This window comes from Caretta caretta, chromosome 3 (genome assembly GCF_965140235.1).
Source record: "Caretta caretta isolate rCarCar2 chromosome 3, rCarCar1.hap1, whole genome shotgun sequence".
Taxonomy (NCBI): Eukaryota; Metazoa; Chordata; order Testudines; family Cheloniidae; genus Caretta; species Caretta caretta.
Window position 1 is genome coordinate 27,287,617 of NC_134208.1, and position 23,469 is coordinate 27,311,085.

A 23,469-nucleotide genomic window follows, 5' to 3' on the forward strand; every position below is an offset into this window, starting at 1 on the left:
TTGTTTAGTTGGAAGTATATCCTGTGGTTCTCAAAATGATGGAATGATTTTGTCCTATTTAGAGCTAAGCAAACTATTTGCAGCAGAAAATTAACCTGACAAATACAGCTTCTTTTTCCCATTTGTGTTATTGGTGAACACACACAGCTTTTTACAAATGACAGTTCTTTGAAATAATTCAATGTTTCAGGATTTCATGCACTGCTCACATACCATTTATGGCAGCCGTTGCTTTGAGTGTCTTGTTGCTTGCGATTCACCAGTCACTGTGTGTGTGATGGTTCTCCTACAGTGAGCCATGTGGCATTGTTTCTGCTCTGTGACTGAGCCTTTTTCAAATGGGAAGAGAGCTTAAAGAAGTCTCTTGTGGTGCAGATGTTTATTCAAACACATTTGCATGAGTATTTGGGATACTTTAATTCCACAAACATCCTCGGGAACCAAAAGAATCTCGTTTACGTGCTTGGAAAAGATGACCGAAAGGGGTTGAGAATCCCACAGTGTGAATCCTTTTGTTTTAAGGTCAGTTTATTTCACTGTATTCTCCTAGCTGTAGTAATAATCTAGCTGCCAATACTTAGAGGATGTTGCCCAGATGTATCAGCTCTGTGCTTTGATTTGGCAGTTATCCTTGTTCCATATGATGCTTTCGCTTAACTCTGCTCAAAGGGGCTCATCCTGCTCACTACACGCAGCTTGCCATTCTGAGGAGATGTGAATGTGTGATGCTCAGCTTTGCTGGCTTCTGCCCACAGGTTTTGCTCAGCACAGTAAAGGAGTGCCTGGATAACCAGCCACATGATGGCAGAAACCATTATTTACCTTTCCTATAAAGAGGAGAGATTTGTGAGTCTCATTAAGGGTTTGGGGTGATGCTTTGAGAATCAAGGAGTGCCTACAGAGACTGAGCACAACAAGGTATTCTTGTATGCTGTCACCCTCTAGTGATCTCATATACAGAGAATTGGAGGTGTGCCATTATTGCTTGTGAAAGTGGTTTGGCTTGAGCTCACGTGGTAAAAGTTTCTTTTTGGAGCTGAGAAACCAGGATTCACCTCCTGGCTCCCCATGCAAGTGTGTGTGGTTTGTATAATGATTGTCTCTTGTTTTCAGTTCATGAATTTGTTACTCTTGTGTAGTGCCTCAAATCCTCCCAGCTGAAAAAGACTGTTATGTGAAATGAGAAGCCAGTCTCCCAAGAAGAGGCTACAAAAGGTAAGTGTGTTTAGCTTCTACATGTTGCACCACTTTATGTTCTGACAATAAACATGTATGTTGGTACACTATATATTGTAATAGGAGAGACTGAAGGTTCACTTATTTGCAAGGGTACTGGACGTTGGATAGGAAGATCTTGACAAGATACTCCTTTGAACTTTAGTTTATCTTCTGCACCCAGTGGCATATAATTGGATGTTTCTATCTACAATGACTATTCGGCCAGGTGAGAGAAGATTTTTCTCCTAAACTATGACACCTGGCTACAACCTTTGATCCATTCATGCGGTCGGTGTGGATCTGCCTCTTGTGCCTTACATTGAGACTGTCAGGGATACTATTTGTTTTCATTCTTCCCCTTCACTTTGAGAGTATTACCCCCTTTGGCCCCAAATCCAAGCCCTCTTGGAGATACGATCATGTCCAGTGCAGTGTGTTCCTGCTGAGCTATTGGGATTGCCCAGTTTGATTACAAACCCGGGAAAAATAAAACTTAAATTCTGGAATAATGAAAATGACCCCATGACACCTTATCCTGGTGAAATACATCGCTACCCTGTATGCTACTTTAAAAAGCTACCTGTGGCCAATTCAAAGTGTATGGAATTTAACCATTCTATTTCCAGTACTTAAAGGGAATTATTTAAAAATCTCTAATCATATACAGTCATCACTGATAATTCTAAACAACTATACAGATGTGGAACAAATAAAGTCAATGTGAATTTCCTACAAATATCCATCATTCCTTTATTAATACAGTCATTACCATATCTTGATAAAGGAACTGCAAGGTGTAGCTTCAGCACTGGCAAAGCTCACCCATTTTTACAGACACATTGAGCTAGAATCTGCACTGTCGGGTATGTGCATTTCCTCTGCCAATCAGTTTTGAGCTGTCATCTGACGGTAATAGTAATGACCAAATTAACAGCTACTTCACACTCCATGATGCAGACTTCAGCAGTGTGTAATGCCAAAGGTTGGATAACTTCTTCGGATTTTGATAGCTGCATCTGCCATAAAGAGCTCTGCTCTGGTCACTTTCCAATGATGCTAGCAATGAAAATTGTGAGCTGCATATTAATGCGAAAGGGGCTCCTGAAGAACTGACCCTTTAGCACGCGAGGATATAAGGAGGAGAAGGGGGGTTGTTTTAAGAAATGTTTTGTGCAGCAGGAGACGTTTGCATTTTCACTTTATTGGATGTATTCTTTTTCATGTATTTTGTGGAGATTTAAAGACGGGGAAACATGATGGATTGACAGCCCCAGAGACTGAAGTTCTCTCTGTCTCTACAGAACATGTACAGCACAGACAGCACCAACACAGGCTTCAGAGTGGTAGTCGTGTTAGTCTGTGTCGCTCTCCAACATGTGCCTATCTAACCTGTAAGGATCCTGTTCTGCTTAGGTTCTTCTACTGTGCCATCTCTATGGTATCTGACTGCCTGTAAGAGTGAGAGGCTAATTCAGCATAGGTACCCATTCAAGGTGTCACTGTCTGAGGGTATGTCCACACTACGAAATTAGGTTGAATTTATAAAAGTAGTTTTTTTAGAAATCATTTTTATATAGTCGATTGTGTGTGTCCCCACACAAAATGCATTCAGTGCATTATCTCGGCAGAGTGCTTCCACAGTACCGAGGCTAGCATAGACTTCCGGAGCATTGCACTGTGGGTAGCTATCCCACAGTTCCCACAGTCTCTGCTGCCCATTGGAATTCTGGATTGAGATTCCAATGCCTAATGGGGCAAAAACATTGTCACGGGTGGTTGTGAGTACATGTCGTCAGGCCCTTCCTCCCTCCATGAAAGCAACGGCAGACAATGGTTTCCCACGTTTTTTCCTGGGTTACCTGTGCAGACGCCATACCATGGCAAGCATGGAGCCTGCTCAGCTCACTCCCACTGTATGTCTCCTGGGTGCTGGCAGACGCGGTACTGCATTGCTACACAGCAGCAGCTCATTGCCTTGTGGCAGCAGATGGTGCAATAGGCCTGATAACCATTGTTATCATGTCCTAGGTGCTCTTGGCCGCCTCGGGCAGGAGCACCTGGGCAGACACGGGCACAAGGACTGAAATAGGAGTGACTCGACCAGGTCATTCTCTTTAGTCCTGCCGGCAGTCCTATTGCACCATCTTCCGGCAAGCAGCCAGGAGATGAGGATGGCTAGCAGTCCTACTGCACATCTGCTGCCAGCCAAAGATGTAAAAGATAGATGGAGTGGATCAAAACAAGAAATAGACCAGATTTGTTTTGTATTCATTTGTTCCCCCCTCTCTCCCTCCCTCCGTGAAATCAATGGCTGACAATCATTTTGGTGAGGTCTGTCAGAGGCACCTTGGAAAGTTTAATGGCGATTCAGTCCTGCCTGAAATACCAGAGGGAGGAATAGCTCAGTGGGTTAAGCATTGGCCTCCTAAACTCAGGATTTTGAGTTCAATCCTTGAGGGGGCCATTCTGTGTAACAGTTGTTTTTGTTTCTCCTTGATGTAAAGCCACCCCCTTTGTTGATTTTAATTCCCTGTAAGCCATGTCGTCAGTCTCTCCACCCTCCATCAGAGCAACGGCAGACAATCGTTCCACACCTTTTTTCTGTGCAGACGCCATACCACGGCAAGCATGGAGCCCACTCAGATCACTTTGGCAATTAGGAGCACATTAAACACCACGCACATTATGCAGCAGTATATGCAGCACCAGAACCTGCCAAAGCGAAACCGGGCGAGTAGGCGACGTCAGTACGGTGACAAGGGAGATGAAGACATGGACACAGACTTCTCTCAAAGTCCCTCACAGGCCTTGGCAATGTGGGCATCATGGTGCTAATGGGGCAGGTTCATGCTGTGGAATGCTGATTCTGGGCCCAGGAAACAAGCACAGACTGGTGGGACCGAATAGTGTTGCAGGTCTGAGACGATTCCCAGTGGCTACGGAACTTTCGCATGCGTAAGGGCACTTTCATGGAACTTTGTGACTTGCTTTCCCCTGCCCTGAAGTGCCAGAATACCAAGATGAGAGCAGCCCTCACAGTTGAGAAGCGAATGGCAATAGCCCTGTGGAAGCTTGCAACGCCAGACAGCTACCGGTCAGTTGGGAATCAATTTGGAGTGGGAAAATCTACTGTGGGGGCTGTTGTGATCCAAGTAGATAACGCAATCAAAGGTCTGTTGATATCAAGGGTAGTGACCCTGGGAAATGTGCAGGTCATAGTGGATAGCTTTGCTGCAATGGGATTCCCTAACTGCGGTGGGGCCATAGACGGAACCCATATCCCTATCTTGGCACCGGAGCACCAAGCCGGCGAGTACATAAACCGCAAGGGGTACTTTTCAATAGTGCTGCAAGCTCTGGTGGATCACAAGGGACGTTTCACCAACATCAACGTGGGATGGCCGGAAAAGGTACATGACGCTTGCATCTTCAGGAACTCTGGTTTGTTTCAAAAGCTGCAGGAAGGGACTTTCTTCCCAGACCAGAAAATAACCATTGGGGATGTTGAAATGCCTATTGTTATCCTTGGGGACCCAGCCTACCCCTTAATGCCATGGCTCATGAAGCCATATACAGGCAGCCTGGACAGTAGTCAGGAGCTGTTCAACTACAGGCTGAGCAAGTGCAGAATGGTGCATTTGGATGTTTAAAAGCGCGCTGGCGCAGTTTTATGGCTCACTTAGACCTCAGCGAAACCAATATTCCCACTGTTATTACTGCTTGCTGTGTGCTCCACAATATCTGTGAGAGTAAGGGGGAGACATTTATGGCGGGGTGGGAGGTTGAGGCAAATCGCCTGGCCACTGGTTACGCACAGCCAGACACCAGGGCGATTAGAACAGCACAGGAGGGCACAGTACGCATCAGAGAAGCTTTGAAAACCAGTTTCATGACTGGCCAGGCTACGGTGTGAAAGTTCTCCTTGATGAACCCCCCCCCCCTTGGTTCACTCTACTTCCCTGTAAGCTAACCACCCTCCCCTCCCCTCCCCCTTCAATCACCGCTTGCAGAGGCAATAAAGTCATTGTTGTTTCAAATTCACGCATTCTTTCTTAATTCATCACACAAAGAGGGGGATAACTGCCAAGGTAGCCCGTGAGGGGTGGTGGAGGAGGGAAGCACCAGGAGGGGTGGTGGAGGAGGGAAGGACAAGGCCACACAGCACTTTAAAACTTATTGAATGCCAGCCTTCTGTTGCTTGGGCGATCCTCTGGGGTGGAGTGGCTAGGTGGCCGGAGGCCCCGCCACCACATTCTTGGGCGTCTGGGTGTGGAGGCTATGGAACTTGGGGAGGAGGCCGGTTGGTTACACAGGGGCTGTAGCGGCGGTCTGTGCTCCAGCTGCCTTTCCTGCAGCTCAACCGTACGCTGGAGCATATTAGTTTGATCCTCCAGCAGCCTCAGCATTGAATCCTACCTCCTCTCATCACGCTGCCGCCACCTATCATCTTCAGCCCACCACTTACTCTCTTCAGCCCACCACCTCTCCTCACATTCATTTTGTGCTTTCCTGCACTCTAACATATCTGCCTCCATGCATTTTTCTGTGCTCTGTCAGTGTGGGAGGACAGCATGAGTTCAGAGAACATTTCATCGCCAGTGCGTTTTTTTCACCTTCTAATCTTTGCTAGCCTCTGGGAAGGAGAAGATCCTGTGATCATTGAAACACATGCAGCTGGTGGAGAAAAAAAAAAGGGACCGTGGTATTTAAAAAGACACATTTTATAGAACAATGGATACACTCTTTCACGGTAAACCTTGCTGTTAACATTACATACATAGCACATGTGCTTTTGTTACAAGGTCGCATTTTGCCTCCCCCCAGCGCGTGGCTAACCCCTCCCCCTTCACCCCACCGCGTGGCTAACAGTGGGGAACATTTCTATTCAGCCACAGGCAAACAGCCCAGCAGGAACAGGCACCTCGGAATGTCCCCTTAATAAAATTCCCCTATTTCAACTAGGTGACCATGAATGATATCACTCTCCTGAGGATAACACAGAGAGATAAAGAATGGATGTTGTTTGAATGCCAGCAAACATACACTGCAGTGCTTTGTTCTGCAACAATTCCTGACTACGTGCTACTGGCCTGGCGTGATAAAGTGTCCTACCATAGTGGACGGAATAAGGCTGCCCTCCCCAGAAACCTTTTGCAAAGGCTTTGGGAGTACACCCAGGAGAGCTTTATGGAGATGTCCCTGGATGATTTCTGCTCCATCCCCAGACATGTTAACAGACTTTTCCAGTCGCTGTACTGACCGCGAATGCCAGGGCAAATTAATCATTAAACACGCTTGCTTTTAAACCATGTATATTATTTAAAAAGGTACACTCACCAGAGGTCCCTTCTCTGCCTGGCGGGTCTGGGAGGCAGCTTTGGGTGGGTTCTGGCTCCAGGTCCAGGGTGAGAAACGGTTCCTGGCTGTTGGGAAAACTGGTTTCTCCACTTGCTTGCTGTGAGCTATCTACAACCTCATCATCATCATCTTCCTCGTCCCCAAAACCTGCTTCCGAGTTGCCTCCCTTTCCATTGACGGAGTCAAAGCACACGGTTGGGGTCCCTGTTATGGCCTCTGTCCTTCATGCCCTGGGAGATTTTGACAAATGTTTTGACATTTCGAAAACTGGAACAGAGTTCTGATAGCACGGATTTCTCTCCCCATACAGTGATCAGATCCCGTACCTCACGTTCGGTCTATGCTGGAGCTCTATTGCAATTCTGGGACTCCATCATGGTCACCTCTGCTGATGAGCTCTGCATGGTCACCTGCAGCTTGCTACGCTGGCCAAACAGGAAATGAAATTCAAAAGTTCGCGGGCCTTTTCCTGTCTACCTGGCCAGTGCATCTGAGTTGAGAGTGCTGTCCAGAGCGGTCACAATGGAGCACTCTGGGATAGCTCCCGGAGGCCAATACCGTCGAATTGCGTCCACAGTACCCCAAATTCAACCCTGCAAGGCCGATTTCAGCGCTAATCCCCTTGTCGGGGGTGGAGTAAGGAAATCTATTTTAAGAGCCCTTTAAGTCGAAAAAAAGGGCTTTGTCATGTGAATGGGTGCAGGGTTAAATTGATTTAACGCTGCTAAATTTGACCTCAACTCCTAGTTTAGACCAGGGCTGAGACTGCTAACAGGGGTGCTAATTATGGTAGTGGTTTTTGTGAAATGCTTCTCTCTCCACTGGGAAAAGGGCTTATTTCACAAAAGTCACTAATTAGACATCAGATGGTGATAATTTACAGCTTGTCCCAGATTTGAACCAGCAGTCTAGAAGGTATTGAATGTTTGGTTTTTTTTTCCCCCAAATAGTTCTGCTATTTGGTTTCTTTTGCTGTACTCCTTCATCCTGAAGTTTGCACCTGAGCATAAGAATGCATCAATAATTCTATTACAACTTTTTGGTCTGAATGTTTAGTCAGTACTCCGGGCCTCACAGGTTGTGTTTGTTAGGAGAGGAAATTGATGATGGAACAGATATTTTATTGTACGTAATCATGTTTATTTGCAAAGAGTGTACACCAAGTCCTATTTCCCTGAATAACGTAGGAATTAAATAACAAGAGGTGACAGCTTTACTCATAATTCCAAGTGTTTTTCTTGCCAGCACTTCACCCAAAAAGCCCTTCCTTGGCTTTTTCTCAATGCCACACTCCCAATACTTCTCTTGTTATCTCCTTCATGTTCTGCTTCTCTGTACCTGATTTCTGGCTGCTACTCCTGCCCCTGCGCACACATACACTCACTCATCCCCCTGCAATCAAATCAGTCACAACCCCTGCATTTACATTCCATCAAGACTTATGTGGTGGCTTCCATTGTTTCAGCTATCACTAAAAAGGAGGCATTTAATTATTGCCTCATTGGGTCTGAATGGCATCCAGCATGCTTAACATCTTCTGTGGAGGTCATTTAGTAGCCTATCGCACAAAGACAAGCTTATTAGGAGCTACTCAACGTCCAGCATAACAATACTCTGTGCAAAACACAATGTAAATATAATTTAGCATAGGTTTTGTTTTAATATTTAGGATGCAAACGTCTGAGAAAGTTAACCAATAAACACAGATTGGCATAGTAGGTGGGGTGCCTTTTGGCATCCCTGAAAAATGTGACATTCGATAGCAAGAAATTGTCACTAAAGAAAGTAACACATGTGGTAGCAAATAGCTGGCCTACTTGTTACCACTCATATGACTTTGTAATGTGTAACATAAAAAACTGATACTCCTAATGGACAGTAACAAATACAGTTAATTGACATTATAGATTTTAAAAATGACAGTGCCAAATAATCTATTTTTCTTAAAATCAGTTTATTTTAAGGTTTTTATGCCTTGATCTAAATTTAAGCAACTTGATTCAGAAAAATAAAATCTGGCATCTACAGTAGGCATTGGTGCCAAAAAAAAAATTTGTTTGTTTTTATAGTGTGAAAACTCTGGCTATTTTTTTTCCAGAATATGTAGTGTAGTAAGGAAATCTCAGAGTTTGGCCATTTTTGGTTAGCTTTTGAAAGTGGACACAAATATACTCTGTAATGCAGTTTATGATGGAGGCACTGCTTTCATTACTCATCTTAGAGACAATCCATATTATTTGAGGGTGTATGTGGGAGGTGAGAAGGAAATGCAAGACCAACAGGACAGATTGACTCATTCTGTAAAATATTCCCTAGACCAGTGGCATGGAAAAACATTCTGAACATGCATGTCCAAGTCTAGTTTTGTCAAATAAATGAGTTTGTGAGCCAAACTTTGTTCTCTGTGACTTTATTATAGATGAAGTGGGACAGCTCCACAGTGAATATAAATCACCATATGATGATTTACACCAGCAGAGGATCTGGCTCTGAAATGAGAAGGTTCAAACTTCAATTCAGCTTCATTGTATGGTTACAATTTAAAGCAGCCCAGCCTCTCCTATAGACCTGATGAGCACCACAGCCAGGCTTCCTCCTCAGTTTTGGTTGCTTCGGAAGCCCTGGAGTTCAAAGAAAACAGCTGCTTTCTTCCTTCAGTTCTATCCTAGAATCATAGGACTAGAAGGGACCTCAAGAGGTCATCTAGTCCCATCCCCTGCACTCATGGCAAGGGTAAGTATTATCCAGACTATCTCTGACAGGTGTTTGTCTAACCTGCTCTTAAAAACTTCCAAAGATGGAGATTCTACAACTTCCCTAGGCAATTTATTCCAGTGCTTAACAAGCCTGACCGTTAGGAAGTTTTTCCTAATGTCCAACTAAAAACGCCCTTACTTCAATTTAATTAGATCAATTTAACTAGATGAACTATTACCTTTATGAAGAGCCCCCTGCATATGTACACATTTAATTGTATATATGCAGGGGGCTCTTCATAAAGGTAAAGACTTAGTACCAGTCTGTAGCACAGCCTTAATTGAGGATGATGAATACATAGGATTTTAGGCTTACAGAGGTAGTTAGGCACCTAGTGGGATTTTTAAAGTGCCTAGGTGCCTAGCTCCTGTTGAAATCAAAGGAGTTAGACACCTAACCTGCTTAGACACATTTGAAAATCCCCACTAGATGCCTATGTATATCTTTAGGCACCTTTTAAAATCTGTCCCTAAGTCACACTATGGGACTTGGGTGCCTAACCTGCTTAGGTGCTTTTATAAATTCCACTAGGGACCTATCTGCATCTTTAGGTGCCTTGATACCTTTGTAAATCTGGCCCTTAGTGATGTACAGTCATGATCTAAACCTCATTCTATTTGGGAAGTAGGATCCACATACTACAGGTAGGAACCCTGAGGGCTGAAGATAGATTAGGGATTCTAGGAGTTCCTGATTCCCAATCCTGTCTCCAAACCATTCCTCTTCCCTCTCTTGACTATTCTTAACTCAGGGAGCTGACTAGATTTTCTTTCTGTGCCAGTGCCCTCTTGTTCTCTCTCCCCCCTTCTCCCCCCCCCCCCAGCATACCTATACTCTGAGACATCTTCCTCCTATATCCCTTTGTCTCCTGATCTGTTCTGGTAGATCAAATTTAGCAATGCTTTTCTGTGCTCTTGTCAGAACTGTTTTCAGTGCCCTTAGTTGGGGATATTTATTTCACTCTGTGTCCTCTCTTCCTTTTTTTTTTAATATACTTTAAAAATCTGGATTTATTATTCCTTGGACTACACACCTGCAGTGGTTTCCATAGCAGCAGAATTCTGCAGCCCCCAGCTGTTTTGTTACTGACTTTTATTAGCAGTTTGCTAGCTGCTGGTAAAAATGCTGCTCGTTTTGAGAAGCAACCTGGCAACTGAAATTTTAATTACTTTGCAACTACTTACCATGTGGCAAGTCTGGTCCCATCGACAAACATGAAAACAAAAGTTAACTAGGATTGTTTAATCATCTTGTTGCCTTAGGGATGCATTCCCACTGCCTTCCCCTTTACATTCTCAAGCTGGTAGCACCCAGCCAAAGCTAGAGATTTCTTGTGATCAAAGCAAATCTGGGGGTTTGTGTTTTTGTTTTTCTCTTGGTGTATAACTATGCTCATTTCAATGAGATTTCAATAGAGCCAGGCAGATTGTGGAGTCATTCTATGTTAAGCTTCCTCAAATAGCTCAACCCAAATACCTCCATGTTTGATATGGGTTTGTGAGCAGAGATTGTACTGATATGGGTTTGTGAGCAGAGATTGTACTGAAATAATGCAGTAGTCTGCCTGCTCCAGCTATGGTGTTTTTATGCCCCTCTCATCACCATGGAGTCTGAGTGCTTGATGAGAAAAAATGACTGTGGGAGACTCCAGGAGACTATCAGTCCTATTTCACTTCTGTCCTAAATAGGAGTCCCATCTAGTTTTCAGAAGCAAAAGTCTAGTGGATTAACTCCCACAATGCCATGGCCAATTTGGAGCACTATTTTTGAAATACTGTATTTTCACACTTAGCAGTAAATGCTTCCCATGTTAATAATCCCCCAGGAATAAAATGCTAAACAAAGGTGAGCACTGTTAAGTGTATAAAGCAACTGTTACATATTGAATGTGTATACAAGGATGTACGTACGTCTTGTGTGCAGAGGTACTGGGCACAATTTCAGGTTAAAAATACCAGTCACAGGAAGGATATTATTGACAGACTAGCAATGGGTACAAAATATGGTGCTAGGTCTTGAATAATAAATAACCTATAAGGAAAGGCTAAATAAGTGGAACTCATTCTCACTGGAAAAGAGGAAACTTTCAGATGGCCTAATAGAAGTTTTTAAAATCCTGAAAGGGACTTGAGGTAAAGTTGATAAGGAAGGATAAACTATGGACAACGGCAAAAGGCTTTTTCGTTCTGTCTGGAATAAATCTCCTAAATTGGGTTTCTTACCTGAACTTTTAGAGTGTCTCTCTCTCTCTGTGTGTGTGTGTGTGTGTGTGTGTGTGTGTGTAATGAATAATTTATAGTTAATATTTTACGTTATTTTGATGTCCTGTGTTGGAAATGTGAATGAGATTCTGCAGGTAAACTCTTCTCTATTTCTAATGTACAACAGGGCTTGGCAAACTCTGGCTTTCCCTCATTTTCTCCTCCCTGGCAGCTGGAGTAATGGGATAATTTGACTTAATGCTTTATTTTCCAGCACTGATTTCCTTGGTAGCAATCCAAATGGGTTTGAAGATATATTAGGCAGAATAAAAAAAACAATGTGCTCCTCAATGTCAATGTATGGTTCAGTATTCAGGAAACTTTGTGCAAATTTCCACTGAAATTAACAGCAAGCCTCTCATTGACTTGAGTGGGGGGTCTGGCCCTTTCTGAACATGTGTTGTCATGTAGTAGTTAGTTTGATAAAAGTTTTCAGTGGAAATATTTTTTCAAAGGAAAAATGGCTTTTTTGATCAAATGAAAAAACAAACAAAACTGAAAACACATTTTTTTTTGTTTTCAGCAAATGAGAATAAAAAAAATTCAAATTTAAACTGAAATTTTCATTTTTTATGAGAACTCACAAACATTTTAAGAACATTTTGTTGATATGAAAATGTCATTTCCTGCCAGCTTTGTTTCAAGTAAATGTTTGTGAGAAGGCTTGACCTGCTTGACTCTCTTGATCCAAGGTTGAGTTTTCTGGGCTGGCAGCTAGAATATATGGCACCATCAAGAAATGGTAGCTATGGAGCTCCACAATTGCACTTTTACAATGTCACATTTCAGCCTAGATTAACACTTTCATAATGGATTAAATGGTTAAACCTTAAATTGGCTGATGGATCTGTTTTTGGGTTATTTTAAATACAGTAAAAAGAAAAGGAGTACTAGTGGCACCTTAGAGGTGATGTCCTAAAATTGTGGTAAATCCTTTCTTTTCCAAATCTCTCTCTCTCTCTCTCTCTCCTATAATTAGGGCTGCAGATTTGTTATGACAGTTTTTATCAATAATCACACAGAAGTGATTTAGTAGAATTTAGTAAAAGTCACAGGTTTTGTGATTTTTTTTTAAATCTAAACAAGGAAAAATGTGGAGACTAATGAAAAGGAGTAGAGGCTGGAGATCAACCCTGCACCACACTCACCCTGCAGCAGTTGCTCCTGCAGTTCCTGTCCTGCAGGGCTGGGCCCAGCTTTCTGCTCTAGGTGTTGTGACCCGGCACATGGGGTCACAGCGCCATCCAGGTTTGGCCTGGCTGCTCCTGCCTCATGACAGGGGGCCAGCCGGGTCAAATTTGAGTGAGTGGCATTGCAACCTGGCTCATTCAAAAATCATAGAACATCAGGGTTGGAAGGGACCTCAGGAGGTCATCTACTGCAACCCCCTGCTCAAAGCAGGACCAACACCAACTAAATCATTTTTCCAAGCCTGAGTCATGCTATCATCCTGTGCACCAGGCCGCAATGCCACTCATGCAAATTTATTCTAGCCGCCCACTGTCATGAAGGAGGGGCAGCTGGGTCAACCCTAAGTGGAACTGAGACCCCATGCACAAGGTTGCAATGCACGGAGTGGGAAACTGGGTCCAGCACCATATAATTAAACAATAGAAATTGAGAGTTTACACAGATGATTTTGGACAAAGTCTGATCTTTCATAGAATGATTAAAGGGCTGTAAAGTCTGGGTGGATAGATATAGCTGACCTCTTTTCAAATCAGTATTTATTCACTGAACTCTCTCTTCTTTTTTTAAGCTACAGTATGTGGCATGTTTCCCCTGTGAAGATCTGGCTAATCAGTGTCAATTTGACTCAGCTCCTGCGTTCACTGCTTTTAATATGATAGTTGGCGAAAAATTAGAGAAGCATCAGCATCTAATCGACTGAGTATGGGACGGGGACTCCTGAGTTCTAATCCTAGCACTCTACTCAGTTGCTGTGTGGCCTTGAGGCGAATCATTTAATCTCTCTGTGCGTCCGTTTCCCTATGTGTAAGGTAGGATAGCCGGGGTGCATTGAAGTTAAATTATGTTATGTATGTAGAACACTTTGAAGCCAGATTGTGAACCCCTTACTCTCAGTGGTGAGCCGTTACTTGCACAAGCAGTTGCACGTAAGTATCTCAGCACAACATGGTGAGTAAGCAGTTGACAGTCTAGCCCTCAATTAGCAATAAATATAATTTGTTCTCATCCTTTGTCTTTCTTTTGGATCTCTTGTTTAGATTGCAAGAGTGAAGGAGGCACCTTCTCTTAAATATCCAGTTCTCCATCCTGCACGGGCGAAGTAGGTTAGTAGATTTCTCCTCTTTTGCAGGTGAATTTCACATTGTAATTTAAAAAAAAAACATTTGAAAGAATCAGAGGAAAATAAGGATAGTGGTTTTGTTAGATTAGCAGTCACCACATGCTCATAAATATCACTGCTTCCTCCACCCTGCAACCTCAACCTGCTGCCACGGGAACAATGAGTTATGCCTTCCAAGAACGAGGGGTCAGCACCCATCAGGCCTGCCGACGAGGTGGAGGTGGTAGTGGTGATGGCCAAGAGCCCCAGGCCCTTTTAAATTGCCTGGGTGGGCCGCGGGGCTCCTAGGTGCGCGTGGACTGGTACCAGCGGCGGCGGGCATGTGGAAGCCCTGGCCATGCTGGAAGAGCTAGCCCAGCAGCGCAGCCACTGGGCACCAGCCAGCACAGGCCCAACACCACCCAAATGTCAGGCAGACTGCGTCAGTGGCCTGTGAGTGTGTGCACCAGCCGCTGCACGTGGTCCAGCTCCGTGCCCATGTGGCAACGGCAGGCCAGCAGCAGTGTGGGGCTTGGCTCCAGCAGTGTTGTAAACCTCAGCCGTCCTTTTTCTAGGGAGCCCATTGAGTGTTCTGCCCTGGGACCCCAGCGGGGCTGGCATGTAGTGAACTAGAAGCACAATTTACCATTTGACTTCCTAACAGCATCCAAATGTACACCTCACAGTTTTTACTGTCATAAAACCAGTTAAAAGGTGGAAAATCCATTTGGGGAGGTGTCAGGTTTTGTATTTTCTATTAGGGCTGGGAGAACTAGTTCTGTCAAATGTAGAACCCACTTTTATTAGCTTTTACTGTCATTATTATTATTATTAGCCTACTTTATCTCTGAGTAAACGTATTCCTGGAAAAAAAATTTAAAATATGAATTAATGACACATGGGAAACCAGGGCAAGTAGGATTTTGGACCTGAGTTTGTATGAGATGAAAACAGCCAGAGGACCAATGCTGAGACAGAACCACAAGCACTTTTCAAGCAATTTGGGGGAGTAAATGACAAGATAACGTACCTGCTTACCCACTCTGGAATATTTATTCAGATCCACTATAAATTTCCTTGTGGCTATTCTTTATTAGACACAATGAATGCAGTGTGCTGAATGCACAACGCGTTTGGACTTGTCTTACGCAGGATTATTGTGATATGCACTCCACACAATACCAAAAGCTTGCGTGTCGAGCATTCTTTCCCTTCATGGGTCTTTCATAAGTGATAGAAAAACAAGCTGTGAAGGAATAGTCAAACAAAACCTGCAGAGACTCACTGAAGAGTGCTGAATGATTGTGCAACCATATATATGTGGGGGAATGAGGAAGAGGAAAAGCAGTTACAAGTTGATTCCTTGGGTAGAACAGGAAGGACATGCTGAGTATTGTGGAAGGATGTGCTAAGTGACTTACACTAATGCTTGTGCATGTGGGGGGTGGCTTCTGCTGGCCAAAGATCATCATCCACCTTGGAGTGACACATGCTTGCTTTTCCACTCAGTGAGCTGGAGCACAATAGATAATTCAGCTCATGCAGTAACTTTGACAGTGAATACTTTTAAAATCTTCCACCTGAGCTTCGCAAAGTGTTGTACAAATATTAACGAATGAAAGAACACGATAGCCCTGTGATGTAGCTATTCCCATTTTTGCATATTGGGAAACTGAGGTACAAAGAGATTGTGACTTGTGCATGGAAGACTGGACAAAGCCAGGAAAGAACCCAGACTTCTTGGCTCAAGTCCTGTGGGTTGTTTTTTTTTTTTTTTTTTGCCATCAGACTATCCACCTCCATACCTTTGCTTTGCACTTACAGTATATACTGTTTTTCTTCAGAGCAATATTTCAATGTATTAGACTAAGCAGATTATCCCTAGTTTTACAGACTTCAATAGAACTTAAATTCATGCCAAATTGCTGTCCTGAATAGGGATGCTTTTCTGAGTTAGGACTTCAGCCAGTGTAAAACTAGGAATAGAACCCAGGTCTCCTGACTCTTCATGCTGGAACGTATATGGGGGACCAGGTTGCCTTAGTCCTTGAATAGAGCATTACTAGCTCCGCCCATCATGTACTATTCCATTACACCACGTCTCAAGAAAATCACTGTGACCTGATTTGCATGAATTTGGGCCAGTCACCAAGTTGCTGTGGAAGTCAAAGATGGCCACACTTTATAAGTAGGAATGTTTAGTTTAAACAAAGTCCTAGAACTGCTGAAGTTTCAGGAAACAAGTGCCCTTTATATTGTTTGCCAACTGCTTAGAGAGATTCAGGGTAACAGCCACCATTGTGAAGGAGAATATGAAATAAAAGAAGCTTTCACTATCCAAGATACCGCCTTATTCTCAATACTTACCTTTCTGTAGTGGCACATAAACCTTCTGTATGTTTTGGCACCAAAACCGTATAACAATAAGTTGTTGTGTTTTTGCACAGACCATCTGTGCAATGAAGCTCAGATCTGTACACTGTAAAAATGCTTACACTGTAAAAATGGAATTGGGAAACAGAGTTAAAATTTCCAAACAGTCAGTTGTTATCTGTGTACTGCAATTACTTTTGCTGTCAGCAGGAGTTAAATTTACCACCACAGAAAAGTGTAAGAGTCAGATGGCCTCCTGCAAAATAGATTGTAAGTTACACGTAAATAATTCTGTACCTCCTGAAAGCCTGTCATCTGTCTACCACAGGATAAGACAGCTGCTCAGTTTTAATTAGCAATAGTATTTATTACTTGTATTGTGGTTGTGCCAGGAGGTGCCAACTGAGATTGGTGGCCCATTGTACTTACTATATGAACATATGTCTAGTAAGAGACTGTTCTTGCCCAGAAGTGCTGACAGTCAAAATAGACAAGAAAGACAAAGAGCTTGGAGAAAAGAAGTAATTCTGAAATGTGTTGGTTTGCAGCAGTTGGAAGACTCTAACTGAGAAAAAGAGAAGTGAAACTTTACGCTCTTTATGTTCATTTATGTTCTTTATTTGTAATTATTTTTTGGTGGCACCAAGAATCTGCTAGACAATAACCAAACATAAAAGAAGGCATGACTTCTGCACATAAAATCTTACAAGGCAAAAGACAGGCAGCTATACAGACAAAGAAAAGGGGCAGAGGTGCAATGTTTGAGCAAACTAGTCGAGATGGTAACTGGCCAACTTAATGTTCAGTAGTACAATCTTGATTCTTTGTTTGTTTGTTTGGTTTTGGTTAAGTATACAGCTACATTTCCCTTGGGTAAAGATGATCTCATTAGGAAAACAGAACACAATTTACAGCATGTACAATGTTCATTAAAAAGTCAGTATTTGTCAACAGTTACCACACAGTGGTATTTGAGATACCAGGTTTTCCACTGTATTTAGAATAGGAATGTAACATTATAATATACATAATATATATAATAAAATGTTGACTGGTTAATGGCAACCACTGTGCAACCACTCAAGCCTTCAGGTCAGTTTAGTTAGATTGAAATAGTTTCTATCCTTTCTGTACATATTGGGGCAGTCATAATCTGCTCAAACATAACTGTGCTTGACAGGCAGGAAGGGATTTGTATTCATTTAAATGGAATGTATTGGCCAAAGGTGTTAACGTATGCAGTCACTGTCCAACATTAAACAGTGTTAAATAAGGTCTGAGGTTTGATATACAGAGACCTCAGCCTGTTTAATACAGCAAACACACCATTTAAAATCCTTTAAACTTTTTATTAAAGAAACAGAAAAGAAGGAAAAAAAGTTAAAACATTTGATATGTAAAGTATAAAGTAAGGCTTTTATTTTAACATATCTTGTTCCCCTTTTCTTTAACTGGAGAGAGTTTTAGAAAGAAAAATCCCCTTGTTTGACAGTATCTGAGATGGTATGAAAGATGGTAAGAACTGCACTTTCGGTTAAAAGAAATTGTTAGTTGAGGTGTGCTGGTGCTGGTCTATAAAATCATGACTGGTGTGGAGAAAGTAAATAAGGAAGTGTTATTTACTCCTTCTCATAGCACAAGAACTAGGGGACACCAAATGAAGTTAATAGGCAGCAGGTTTAAAACAAACAAAAGGAAATATTTTTTTCACATAACACACAGTCAATCTGTGGAACTTCTTGCCAGAGGATGATGTGAAGGCCAAGACCATAACAGGTTTCAAAAAAGAACCAGATAAATTCATGGAGGATAGGTCCATCAATGGCTATTAGCCAGGATGGGCAATGATGGTGTCCCTAGCTTCTGTTTGCCAGAAGCTGGGAATGGGAGACAGGGGATGGATCACTTGATGATTACCTGTTCTGTTCATTCCCTCTGGAGCACCTGGCATTGGCCACTGCCAGAAGACAGGATACTGGGCTAGATGGACCTTTGTTCTGACCCAGTATGGCTGTTCTTATGTTGTTGTTGCTACTGTTGTCAAAGTCCAATCCCAGTTTCATCTCAGGTGGTGTTTGGGATTCAGCTGGAACTGGTGGGGTAGTGATGTCATCCAGATTCCTCTCTCTGGCCTGAGCAGGTCGGGACATACCACAGGATTAGCACGAAGGAAGACTGGGGTCCAGAAAATGGTGGGGGTGGCAGCCATGATAGTGAAGCTTGTTTCAGTAGCCTCCCTCTGATCTTGCATCGTTCTTCTGTCTGTTCTATAAGGACCCAAAAAGGGAGTGATGTGTAGAAGAGCCCACCCTCATTATTTTGTCCACCAATAAGTCCTAATATCTGACATACCAATTTTACTTCATTAATTTCTGGTTCCACATCTTCTGTTTTTACCAAGCATTATTTCAACATAGTCCTTGAATCATATCAATGTGGCCATTTTTGTTTACATTAGTTTATAGTCTCTCTGTCTGGTTCTCTTGCACATGTTTATAACACTTATTACTGAAAACAACTTGACCTACTTTCCATCAACATTTGTTATTATAAGATAGGTTATTGTAACATGTTATAAACTTTCATATATTTTTTACAATTGATCTTACAACTATGGTAAGTTCATAGGCCCAAATGAGTGCTGATGTCCTATACAAGGAACATGGTTGCAAATTACCAGCACTTAGAAAGGAAGTTAAAGTTTTCATGATGTTGGGTGAGCAATTCAGTGAGAAAAAGGGTGCAACAATAAACTTTTTAAACAAGTAAATATTGGATATATGTATAAGAAACCAACAGTTAAAGGGAAAGATCCAATAACACGGTAGAGAATTGAGAAGGCTCCTTAAGGTAATTCCCAGCAGGGGTGATGAGCACTGTGGAGATGGGGTAGTCAGGACAAAAGAGTTGCAGATTCATGAAGGAGGAAGGCTATGGTTTCACTGCACTATGACCTCTTGGCTGTGTGACCAGTGTGAAGCTGAAAGTTTGGGTTTGTGGAACATTGAGCTACATCCCAGTGGGAGAGGGGGACTGCATCTTACAAGTAGTGGGGTAATCTCTGTTGGAGACTATCTGGATCAGTTAAACTAGTAATTTCAGGGAAGGCTGCTAAGACAGCAAATGCAGTATAAACTCAATTCAGCGTAGTGTGAACAAATTGAACCTATATGACAAAGAAGGTGAAGAGAAGAAATTTTTCAATTGCCTATATACTAACTCTAGGAGGCTGGGTAACAAGCAAGGAGAAATGGAAATTCTTATTGATGAGAAAAACTTTGATATAATTAGTATATCTTGAAATCTTGGTGGGACGATATGCATGATTGGAATGTTACAAAAATCACTGATTATAACTTGTTTCGGAAGGACAGAGAAGGTAAAAGAGGAGATGGTGGTAGGTGGCACTCTACGTTGGACACCATTATCTGTTTTAGTGTTATTGATAACTCAGAACCGCAGGATCTTAAATGCAAATGGATCAATGTGCTAAGTTACAAAGTCTGGGGGTGGGGGGGTTACTCTTGGAGATCTGTTACAGACCACTGAATCAAACTGCACTAGTGAGACAGATCCTAGAATATTTCATACAGTTCTGATGTTCACATTTTAAACCAGATGTTGAAAAATTTGAGACCTTTTTTGTGCCTCTTTTCTACACTGTCTGAAGGCCGGAGAAAATGTCTTATAGTGAGACGTGGAATTCAAGCTGTTCAGTTTTTTCAAAAAGAAGATTGAGAGATGACTTCATTGGAAGGTATAAGAACCTTAATGCGGAGAAAATACTGGATGTTAAAGGACGGCTCTTTAAACTAGCAGAGAAAGGCACAACAAGAACTGATAGTTGGAAGCTGAAGCCAGACAATCTTCAAATGAGAAATAAGGCACAAATTTTTAACCATTGGAATAAACTCCAATGAAAGTGGTAGATTCTCCATCTCTTGATCTCTTCAAAACAAGACCGAATGCCTTCTCGGAACATATGCTTTAGTCAAACACAAGTTTTATTGTACTCTCTCCAGTGGTACCTGGGTAAAATGTAATGGCCTGAGACGTACAGGAGGTCAGGCTACATCAGGGGTAGTCAGTTATTTTTTTGTCAGTGTCCACATTTCTTGGTCAAGATATAGTCAAGGTCCAGACTCCCAAGAAAATAATTTTAAAAAAGATAAGTAAATAAAAAGATTTTGGGGTCTGTTCTAAAGCATCTGGTAGTCCGGATTTGGCCCACAGTTTACCTATTGACTACCTTGGACTAGATGATCTAATTGTCACTTCTATACATCTATATTAGAAAACTGATTTCACATCTTCTCTCTCTCTCTTCATGTAGGTGTAATTGTATGCATATACACTGAATCTATATGTATACACACACTCCATTCTACACTCCTCTGTATTGTCACTCCACTTTAATGACAGACATTGATGGAAGATGATCATTATTCAGGTACAATATTTCTCATATCTTATTTCATATGGACATTTCACAAAACTATTACTCCAGTTATTTTGTCTTGCCATCAATTTAACTGGTGAAATAAAATTCATTTTTCTCTCAGATTATATTACCTGTACTCATGTACTTTATTTGCATAATTGCTCCTGTTTAGAGGTTTTATTGCTCACTAAAATCAGGACTGTATTATTACACCTTTGTTACTGAGCAATTCACAGAATTTAAGATTTATTTCCGAGCTAAGGTGCAAACCCCCCCCCCTACTTCTTGCTGAGGAATAGCCTATAGATCCCAAAGGTAACAGAAAGGTAAGAAGAAAAGGAGTACTTGTGGCACCTTAGAGACTAACCAATTTATTTGAGCATGAGCTTTCGTGAGCTACAGCTCACTTCATCAGATGCATACCGTGGAAACTGCAGCAGACTTTATATATACACAGAGAATATGAAACAATATCTCCTCCCACCCCACTGTCCTGCTGGTAATAGCTTATCTAAAGTGATCATCAGGTGGGCCATTTCCAGCACAAATCCAGGTTTTCTCACCCTCCACCCCCCCACACAAATTCACTCTCCTGCTGGTGCAGGAGATAAGAAGGAGATAAGGTAAGAAATACTGTAGAGTGCCTTTTATTTTTTAAATTACTATTTAGTAAATATATACTCTCTTTGATACTCCAATAATCCAGTAGTTTGATGCTAACTCCATTATTGCTGGCCACAGCGAGTCCTGAATATTTACTAGGGGTATTTGATTAAAGGCTATTCAGACATCCAGGGCTGGATTATTCTTTTGCCTCTCAGCAGTGTAGGAGAGTAAGGCCCCTTTATGGCCTTGTAGGATGCTCCTGGATTATGATGTTGGGCACAGGGGAGAGAGAGAAGGGCTGCATGCCCAATATGCCCGCTCCTCCACCAAGCAAGTGGGGGAAGAATCAGGGAATGGGAAAAGACCTGGCTTCACCCGTTCCATGCACTTGAGATCAGGCCCCATTGAGCTAGACACTGTGTATAGCCAGAAACAGTCTATGCCCCATAGGTTACACTCTAAATAGACAAGAGGCATTGGGAGAAAGGGATAGTAATATTTCCTAATTTACGGATGGGGAATTAATGCACAGACGGATTAAGTGATTCACCTCAAGTCACACAATCTACTTAATCCCTCGTGCCTCAATTTGACAGTTTACAGTTTATTTACACTGTTTATTATCTCAGCTCTATTCCACATCTTCAGTTCCAGTCCATCACCTAAACCACAAGACCATTAGAGGAGTGATGAATCTTGTCCCTTTGTGTGTGTTTTCAGTCCTGAGGTAGGGAATATAGGCAGACTGCCTTTAAAAACGCTTTTGTTGTTTTAAAAGTTTGATGTACGGTAGAAAAACATTAAGAAAGAAAAGCATTAAGATTTCCTTCTTGGCAGTTTGTTGTTTGGCTGTAGGGGAAACTTTTTTCACAATGTGTATTTGTCTAATTACGTGAAAAGTCTGTGCTAATTAAGCAAAATATCCATTTTCTGTATAAAAGCTACATTAGTACAAGCACCTAGTGACCGGTCCTTGTGGTTTATACTTTGATTAAAATGGATTCCCCCCCCCCCCCCCCCCAAGATAAATGGTTTTGACAATATCTTAGCAAATGACTGTGGAATGAATGTTTAAAATACAATTTAACAGGAGACAAGAGTTTGCAGGAGAAAACAGTTCAGTGGTCTCTTCATTCCTTTTGCTTGATTAGTGCCACTACAGTACAAATCATAAGTGTTAATAAATGTTGGATCTGTGCTGCTAAAGATGACAATAGTCAATTTTACAGCTCAATAATAAACAAGATGATGATAGATCTAATTGGGCTGCAGCATGCTTCTGTAGATATTGCTATTCAACTATCTTAAATTCTCAGTACTGTGACTTTAGATGAGTCACTTTATCTCTCTGTGCCTCTGGTTTCCCCATCTCTAAAAAGGCAATAACCTTTGCAAAGTGCTTTAAGAACTGTGGATGAAAAGTGTTATGCAATTATTAAATATAACTTTAATTATTACCTTTCATGGGTGAGTTATGAGACTAGAGTTGAGAGAAATAACTAGTAATGAATAATTTATTCAGAAATCGGTTTATATTTATATTTATATCAATTGTCATTTCATGAACTCTGCAGACAGGTCATACTTTTCTTGAATTTAATCACTATTCAGAATTATCTGCTGAACAATTTCTGTGAACAGTTCTCAGTCTACACATTATTTCAGAGCAGTTTGTTGGAGGATTCAACACTCAGTATCTGAGATGTTGTTTAGTTTTGATTGGACACATTTCTGTTACCTGATTGGATGAATGTAATTCTTAGAATTTTTTTTCTGGTTTGAGTTCAAAATTCACTTTCTGGAAATAATCCTCTGCTTAAAATGTACTCTCTCTACAAACTTGCCTGCTAGTACAATCATTACCTAAATTAATTATGTAATGTGAATACCAAAGAGGCATGGATATAAAGGAAGTCAAACAAATTTTGTTTTTAAATCAGAGCAAATATTCACAGAGCATGTTATTATGGGGGGGGGGGAGTCTATCTTGTTACATCATATAAGCTAGAATTTGATCTGTTGTTCATACCTACAAGTGCAACACTGCTATGTATTCTATGTTTTACTTCCACCTGAAATATTTTTAGTGACATAGCACCAGTGCTGCAGCCTACTCAGACAAGGGAAGCTTTCGAGCACAGGGGTCTAATGTGTTTGGACCCAAA

At 41.9% G+C, this 23,469-nt stretch overlaps 1 long non-coding RNA gene across 1 annotated transcript; it reads left to right on the forward strand.

The window, feature by feature from the left end:
- The first annotated feature begins 396 nt into the window (after positions 1-396).
- Positions 397-9,132, forward strand: LOC125634590 (uncharacterized). Its single transcript, XR_007355968.2, has 3 exons — positions 397-522; positions 1,140-1,215; positions 8,996-9,132. It is a non-coding gene; the product is annotated as an uncharacterized LOC125634590 (long non-coding RNA).
- The last annotated feature ends 14,337 nt before the right edge of the window (positions 9,133-23,469 follow it).